Raw genomic sequence first — 9,384 nt, forward strand, 5'->3', positions numbered from 1 at the left:
ATCTTCCTAGACATGCATAGACTAAGCTTCCCTAATATACTATCATCCAAAATTTCACCAGTACCATTTTTCAAGTTAAACTTGAGTCCCCTTCTCTAATTAATCCTAAGAACCCTGCCGGGTAGATTAGTTTGAATTACCCTTCCGGGTATGTTAGTTTTGGAGGTGCCAGCTATTCTGGAGTCTCCCCCTCAATTATTGACCTTTAATGTAATTTTTCGTTTTGGGTTTATGTCTATTTCTTTTATAGTTATAATTTACTTGATGATAGGTTGAGTTTTGGTGAGTTTTAAAATATTTAGATTTTGAGTTTTTTTGTTTAGGTTTGTATTCTGTTTTTTGATTTGGTTTATTTGACTTTATGTAATATATTTTATCTTTAGGTATGTAATATTGGTTAAGTCCTACTTGCGTGGTTAAGCACGCTTTCGGAACCCAAGCTTTTCTTGTTGGTTTGTGTTGGTTTTTAATGAATTAAATGTTTTATTTAAACTTAACTTATAGCCAAGTCCGGTTTTATTGTAACTTGCTTTTTGATTATTTAAGATTAAGTCTAAATTTTTTGATCTTGTAGTAAATTTTTCTAACATACCTTTTAAATTGTCAATTTCTAATTTTAATGATGAATTCTCCTCCCAAAGTGTTAGATCTTGAGTTGGTTTGTTATTTGTGATTTGTTTCTTGAGGTTTTGATTTTCCTCAAGGAACAATTTATTTTCTTTTTCAATTTTCATTAATTTATTATTTAAACATGAAATAATTTAAAAAAACTTTTTGTTCAAATTAAAGTATACCTCTTTGGAACCTTCGGAAACGAGTACGGACTCGTGGCTCGATTCGGGTTTTGACCCGTCTTCCGATTCGTCCTCCGACTCTGCTTCGTGAGCCATCAGCGCGAGGTAGCTCTGGTTCTTCTGATCTTCGTTCTCCAATTCTTCCGAAGACGAGTCATCCCACGTTGCTTTAAGGGTCTTCTTTTTAGTCGGCTTCGTTTTGTCGTTCTTCGATCTCGGACACTCATTCTTGTAGTGCCCCTTTTTGTCGCATCCGAAGCACGTCACGTTCCTCGATTAGGTTGGAGTGTTGATCTTCTGAAGATTCTTCTTGCTGAAGCTCCTTTTCTTCTTAGTGAACATCTTCCTTACCAGGTTCACCAGGTGCTCTTCATCATTAGAGTTCTGGTCAGAATCTTCTTCAGGTTCAGGCTTGTTCTTCTTTTCCTTGGAGGAACCTGTAAACAAAGCTATACCTTTCTCGGATCTAGCATTAGTTTGTCCGTGTAACTCTAATTCACAAAATAGTTCATCTAATTTAAGTTTAGATAAATTCTTAGAAATTTTGTAGCCATCCACGATAGATGCCCACAAATTGTTGCGTGGAAACACATTTAATGCATACCTGATTAGATCTCTGTTTTCCATCTGGTGGCCTATCGCGTGGAGCCCATTGAGGATATCCTTGATCCTCGCGTGCAGCTGACTCGCCGTTTCTCCTTCCTGTATTTTTATATTAAATATTTTATTTAACAACAAATCCCTTTTTATTACCTTAGCGTCGCTAGTTCCTTCGTGCAGCTCGATCAATTTATCCCATAGCCCTTTCGCGTTCCGATGCGGTCCAACCCGGTTCAGCTCTTCCCTTATCAATCCTCATTGTAACGTGTTGATCGCCTTGTTTTCCGTCGATGCTTTCTTCTTCAAGTCCGAAGTCCACTGTTCCGGGTCTAGTGGAATCTCGGAGTTGTCAACGAGTGTTTTATAGGCTTTTGTGACGCTGAGCCACTGGTCGAAATCCGTCTTGAGATACACCTCCATTCGCTTCTTCCAGTATGAGAAATCATCCCCGTTGAACAGGGGAGGTCGCACTATGCTGAAGCCCTCAAGTTGCGACATTTTAATCTGCACACAGGAAAACAAACAAGAGAGGTTCCAAGACTTGGTCTTGGATTAGTAGTGCGGGAAGAAATAAAATGATTAAATTGGTGTTGCACCAATTTAGATTTAATTACAACGGAAAGAAATTTTCAAAAAGGTAATAATATCAGTTTGGAATTGTACGAAAAATTGAAAGCCGAAAGAAAAAGAATTTAAAACAGATCACCCCCTTATTTGATTGGTGGTTTCACCAAATCAGAGCGGTACCTGCTCAGATACCACTTGTTGGACCGTGAAGAATCGATAGAGGGGGAGGGTGAATATCGTTAATAAAAAATTCCGAAGCGAGTTAAGCAGCGGAAAAAGAATAAAGAAAAGAATTGCAAGGCTAACACAAGTTCTTTTTACTTGGTTCGGAGCCTTTAACGACTCCTACTCCAAGGCCCGCACACAAGGGTGCTTTCGATGGGCAATTCACTAATAATTCAGAAAATGATTACAAGAATTGAGTACAGGAATTATTAAAAGAGAATACCGGCAAAAAGTAAGAACTGAAAAGAAAAGCGCGTCGTCAGAGAGCTTCGTAGCATCGCAGGAGCACAGGAGAACGAATTCTGAGTTCTGTTGGAGCTTCAGCCTTGACCCTCCTTATATAGGAGGTTCGGGGGCGCTTGGAACCGTCAGGGCGCCCCAGTGTGACGTAGCTAACCCAACCAAGAGCCTCCATGTGGCGTTGACGCGAAGGGGATAACACTTTGCCTCCGGGCACCCGGGTACCTCCGGGCGCCTGGGTACCTCCCGAGTGCCCAGACCCAAGTTTTCCAGCAGACTCATTCCTGCAAGAAACACGTTAGTCCGAGGCAATTATACCCTGCAAAACAGATTATTAGCACAATTCATAGTTTAACAGAAAAAGAGTATGACTTAGATTCCGTCTTTTCGAGACCGGAATCTAATCACGATCTCGACTTAGAGTTCCGAAATGGTTCTAAGTCGGATCGGCGCCTAAGTTCCCTTCTCGGGAACGTGTTCTCACAGTCACTCCCCTCCAGTGACTTAGCTCCACTTATTTGCCAGACATCCAATCAGCCCTTCGACCCGTCTGGACTTCTTGCCAGCTATCCGGTCAGCCCGTCGACCTAGCTGGACTTCGTGCCAAACGTCCGATCAGCCCGTCGACCTGTCTAGGCTTCTCCCGCACACTCGGTCAGACTGTTAGATTAACAACAAAATTAACTTAACATATTTTTTCATTCATCAAAACCTGGGTTCGACCGTTAGTGCTAACCACACTAATAAGTATAACCTAGGAAAAGCTAGACAAAAGTCATCCAATGGCTATAGGGGTTTGGGATACAAACCTAAAGCTAAGAAGGATGTGACTTCGTTTCATAGGGTTCCATATAGTTATGGAACCAACCCTAGGATTAGAGGTCAAGTCAAAGATACTAGGGAAGGAATCCCCAAAAGTACTTTTGGCAAGACCAATGTGACTAAGACTTCTAAGAAATCTAACAAAGTCACAAAGTAGGTCACAAGGGAGACCATCCCTAGAGTTGATCTAGTAAAGGTGACTAAGGCTCCAGAAAAGCGAAAAAAGTCACAAATAAGTTTACAAGGGGAGTTAGCCCTAGAAGTGACCTAGTGGAAGTGACCAAGGTTTCTAAGAAGCCTAGAAAGGTCCTTAGGAAGGTATCTAGGGAAGTCATCCCTAGTGAATATCTAGAGCATCCAAGGAGCACCAATAGGTTTTGGGTTTCTAGGAGCATATTCTTTACACCCTAGATGAGTTTAGAGAGTGTCAACTCCAATTGGAAGGGTAGTTAACCCAACCTTGTTAAAGTTGACACTTGAGAGCATTTTCAAGGTTATTGTTAACCTTTGAAAATGAAAAGGATTATAAGTGTTACTCTTTGAAAGAGTAAAATGTGTCAAAATTTGAGGAGTTCAATCTAATTTAAATTGACACACTTGAGAGAAGCAAAAGTAATGCCAAATTTAGAATTCGACATTTTCTTATGGAATTCAGGGAAATGTAAACCTTAATCTAAATTATCACTCTTGGAAAGAGTAACATGTGCCAAAACCTAAGAAAATTGGATTTAATTTAACTTGGCACAATTGAGAAAACATAAGAAATACCAAATTGGGGTTTTGATACTTTCTTAGGGTAATTAAAGAAAAATCTAGGTCCTAATGTAAGATATTTACTCTTTGGAAGAGTAAAATGTGTCAAACTTTGAGGATTTGAACTTAGGTTAAATGGACACATTTAGAAGAGGATAAGAAATGTCAAGTTAGGGTTTCGACATTTTCTTAGAAGGTTAAAGGCGAATCTAAGCCTTAATTTGATTTCATTTACTCTTTGAAAGAGTAAAATGTGCCAAGTCTTGAGGAATTGGACTAAAATTTAATTTGGCACAAATAAAAAAAAAAAAAATACCAAGTTGAAAATTTGGTATTCTATCAAGGGGTTAAGGGAAAATTTAAACCTTAATCAAATTAATTACTCTTTGGAAGAGTAAGTTGTGTCAAACCTTGAGGAATCACATCAAAGGTAAGTTGACACACTTGAGAAAGGATAAGAAATGTCTAGTTGAGATATTAGTATGTTCTTAAGGGATTAAGAGCAAAATTAAGTCTCAATCTAAATGTTTGATCATTAAAGAGAGTATATGTGCCAAACAAATATTTGAGGATTAAATTCTTAATTTCAATTGGCACAAATAGAAAAGGGGTAAAAGAAATGCTAGGTTAGGTTTTGACATTCCTTCAAGAGATAAGCAATCTAGGCTTAATTTTTTAAGGTTTTAGCTAAGGTTTAAGGATACTTAGATAGATTATCTAGGTATATTTTATTTATGCTAAAGTACCATGATTGATTGCCTATCAAATGTCATGACATCATGTGTTGCATTTATTTTTATTATGAAAAATATAAAAATATCATATCATATCATACATACATCATGTAGCTATAGCATGTTTTTCTTTTAAAAATTGTTTATTTTGATGTATGCAATGTAACATCATGGATTATGTTAATTTCCTTGTAATTAAGGACAACAGACATTTATTAAGAATGGTAAATATCTCAACAAGCGGGATTATACCAAATGACATCCTAGGTGGATGATCATAAATCTCTTAATGCCTAGATAGATATGCATGATCCCTTAGTTTAGGGTAAAACCAAATATACATCTCACAAAGAATCATAAGGTGACTTATATATGTTTTAACACATATTAGATACAAGTGAGATGTTAGGATGGAGAACAAAACTCAAGATGTTCATTTAGTGCATCTTGTTGAGTTTTAGGTTCATCAAAGCACATAGTCATGTGACTTCCAATCATTGGGAAAGCTAATGTATAAGTCATGTATATTGAGCCCAAAGAACATGGTTGGATATTGGTTTGAAAATGATTTTAAAATGCCTTTGGAAAACCTTGGTGAAGACTATCTTTTGATAGTGATCATCATTGAATAGTTAGACACAAACTTGAAGAAAACACTAAAGTTTTTATAAGTTTTCAAATTTGTGTTAATCTTTGAAAATAAGAAGTATTTTCATAGAAAGCTATTTTTCCTTGATAAAGTATACCCTAAATAATGTCTACATGAATTTTCATGATTTTTAGAATTTTGTAGAATTTTTGGGGAGTTTCTGAATTTCGTTGAAATTGAATTTCAGGAAATCAGGAACTCAATCGATCAGCTGATCGATTAGGATGAGTTCGATCAATCAGCCAATCGATTGGGAAGCCAATTCCCGCGAACAGAAGGGTAGTGAATCGATCAACAGATCGATTGACCCAGGCTGGATCGATCAGTCGATCGATTCAAAGGAAATTTCTGCGAGCAGTAGCTTGCGGAATCGATCAATGGATCGATTGAAGTGATTTCAATCGATTGAGTCCCAACTTCAATCGATTGAGAAATCTGATTTTGGGTTGAAAAGCCTGATTTCAGCACTTCAAGTCACTTCGAGTCCCGTTAACCACTCCAAATTCATTGAAATACATTTGTATACGTTTAGAGGGAGTTTTTATGATGAAAATAAGTATGAATTAGTTAAGAGAAACTAAAGTGAAGTTTAAGATAAGGTTTAGTTTCAATTCTGAATTTTGAAATCTTAAAACATTAAGTTTTGGTTTTCAAGGGTCATTAACCATTCTTAATCCTTTGGCATACACTTGTATCCATTTAGGGGGAGTTTTCATATTGAAAGCAAGTATGGATTGGTTAAGGTAGATTTAGGTTAAGTTTAGGTTGAGGTTTAGTTTCATTATTGAATTTTGAACCTCAAAACTTCAAGTTTTGGTTTTCCTAACTATTTAGAAACTCCAAGTCATTATTGGTGCAATGATAGAAGTTTGACCATGTTTTTGGGGGAGTTACTCTTTGAAAACATAAAAATATTTTCAAAGATCTTAGAAGGGGGTTAAACCTTCGTGATGAATTAATATTCAAGGTCGAGTATTGGGGAGCAATGGATGATTGGTTATCTTCATTGCTAGGATGATAAATGCTCTCGGATGAGCATTGTGGAGTAGATTACTGCTCAAGGGGGAGCATTGGATTAATGAAGGGGATCAGACCTTCATTGGTAAAGTGGAAAATGCTCTCGGATGAGCATGGAGGAGAAGATTACTGCTCAAGGGGGAGCATTGAATACAATGAATGAGAGTTTCATTGCGAAGTTGAGGCATGCTCTAGGATGAGCATTATGAAGTGAAATAGAGCTCAAGGGGGAGCTTTGGTGGCAATGAAGATTATGAGATCTTCATTGTGGGGTTGTTAACAACATATGAGGTTGTAAACAACGAAGAGTTAACTCTTATGGAGAAGAGTTTGTTTTTAATTTTTGATGTATGACAAAGGGGGAGAATGGAAGGTTAAGTTAGGCCTTCATCCTAAGTAGGGGGAGTTTGCCCTCTAGGAAAGGGAGAGAATGAAGGAAACCTTCATTCATGCCTTGTCATGAAAAGGATTAAGGCTATGAGATTTAGCCTAACTTAGAGGTAGTGTCAAACATCAAAAAGGAGGAGATTGTTGGGGCAATTTCCCTAGGTCAAGTTTGACAAGTTGACTAAGCTTGAGTTGAATCAAGCTTGAGTCAGGATTTGAGTTATGATGTTTGACAATATAAGAAGATTGTTGGAGCAATCATCCAGTAATGGAGATGGTCAAAGGGTTGACCAGGTTAATGAGAATACAAGTCAAGTAAGTCAAGGTTAACAGGAGACTTGACTGGGAAAGTCCTAACTGGAGGTTAGACGTATGGAAGTCCTAACTTGAGGTTAGGCGTATGGAAGTCCTAACTGGAGGTTAGGCGTATAGAAGTCCTAACTGGAGTTTAGGCAGTGGTGGAAGTCCTAACTGGAGGTTAGATAAATTGGAAGCCCTAACTAGAGTTTAGGCAGTGGTGGAAGTCCTAATTGGAGGTTAGGCAAATTTGAAAGTCCAAGTGTGATCTTGGCAAAGGAGAAAGTCCTGGTGAGGAGTCAGACATTTGGGAAGTCCTGGTGAGGAGCCAGGCAACTGAAAGTCCAAGTGTGATCTTGGCAAAGGAGGAAGTCCTGGTGAGGAGCCAGGCAATTGGGAAGTCTTGGTGATGAGCCAGGCAACAGAAAGTCCAAATGTGATATTGGCAAAGGTTGTAAGTCCAGGCATGTGGTCTTGGCACGGGTAATCCTAGTGTGATTTGGCAAGGAGAACTCGATAACTAGGATGAGGCCGAAAGAAGCTCCTGAAGGTAAGGTGTGAAGGATGGGAGATATCCGAGAGACGCAAGGCTGATGGAGGAGACTAGAAGGCTAGTTCGAGGTTGGTCGGGAGTGGCCAAGTGCTAGGCATGGAGACCCAATAGGTCACGGTTGACCGGGAGTTGGGTTTGGGAATTTGGACTTGAGTTTGAGTCAAGTTCAGACTGGTCAATCGATCGGGCGATTGATTGAACCAGAGTCCAATCGATCAGTGGATCGATTGGAGTGTGCTGCGATTGAGGGAAATCCCAATCGATCGATCGATCGATTGGGATATGAAATCGCGAGCACAGAAACATTCCCAATCGATCGGGCGATCGATTGGGAGCTGCCAATCGATCGATCGATTGATTGGGCAGCAGAAGCTCTCGTGCGATCGCGAGAGCACAAAAAGGCTCTGAATCGATCGGGCGATTGATTCAAGAAGTCCCAATCAATTGGTTGATTGATTGGGAAGTGACCATTGGGCAGGAAACGAGCGATGGACGGCTGGGATGGAGCGGTACTGATGTGGCAATCGATTGGGGATGAATTGGATCTATTGGAAATACTGTTTAAAGCCTGGGGGAAGCGTTTCCTTCGCTAGTTCTTTGTGAGCTTTCTGTTAGGACCTTCGGATGGTTAGAGAGGGGGGGTGTGAATAGCCTCCTCTAAAAACTCAATTAATCTCCTCACAAAAGTTTGTTAGCACAACGGAAATAAGCAAAAGGAAAACTGATGCAAGGAAAAGAAACAACCCACCACAAACACAATAAGGATGTACGAGGTTCGGGGATAACTTGCCCCTACTCCTCGGCGTGTCCGTAAGGTGGACGATCTCTTGATCTTTCGGTAGATCACACCCCGGACAAATTCCGGCTAAGTATTTCTCCTTCTCGGTGGAGTAACCTCTCCACACAAAGTCTCAGAAAAGATTTGAAATGAAGCACAAGACTTACAGAGTTTAGTGGCTAAGAGAAATGAACAATAAACTTACAGCCACGATGAAAGCAAAGCGCAAAGACAGAAGAAGTTCCTCAGCCAAGAGCTCAAACACACAGCACTCTTGCATGATCGACAGAGAGTTTTTGAAAATTGCTTACACAAACCTCTCTTCTTCCTTCTTCTTATTCCTCTGCTTTCTTACTGTCTTCAGCCAGAGCCGAATCACTGTCACCTGTATCGAATCACTGCGACCAACTCAGGCGTCGCCAATCACTCTTCCTCCTTATCTGGTTCTCTGAACTCACACCAATACCATCCATGCTCTTCACTGGTGTCTCTGAGCTCGAACCAATAAGCAAGAGTCAAGCTGTTGCCAACTGATCGCAGCTAGTGAACGTTGACGCTCCAATTGCACCATTTACAGCGAAACACAGCAGAAAGAGCACTTGGTCTTATTCTTCTGATGGAGCTTAATTTGAATTTAAGCATTGGCACGACACCTGCAATCTGTAACTCAAAAAAGCTTACAGCAGATGGTTAGATCAGATGAATCAGAAATCGCAGAGAAACAGTAGAAGACAAACGACATCGTCGTGGATCGGTCAACAGACCGATCCATAGCTATCTGGACCGATCAGGACACATCCTGATAGGTCTGGAGTGATGTTGATCGGTCTGTGGACCGATCAGCCTATAGGTGGATCGGTCCACAGACCGATCCCCCTATTGATCTCTGTCGCTTCTGATCGGTCACCAGACCGATCAGATAACCCATAGAGAGCTACTGTGTGGTTACTGATCGGTCACGAGACCGA

This window comes from Zingiber officinale, chromosome 1A, assembly GCF_018446385.1.
Source record: "Zingiber officinale cultivar Zhangliang chromosome 1A, Zo_v1.1, whole genome shotgun sequence".
In the NCBI taxonomy this organism is placed as follows: domain Eukaryota; kingdom Viridiplantae; phylum Streptophyta; class Magnoliopsida; order Zingiberales; family Zingiberaceae; genus Zingiber; species Zingiber officinale.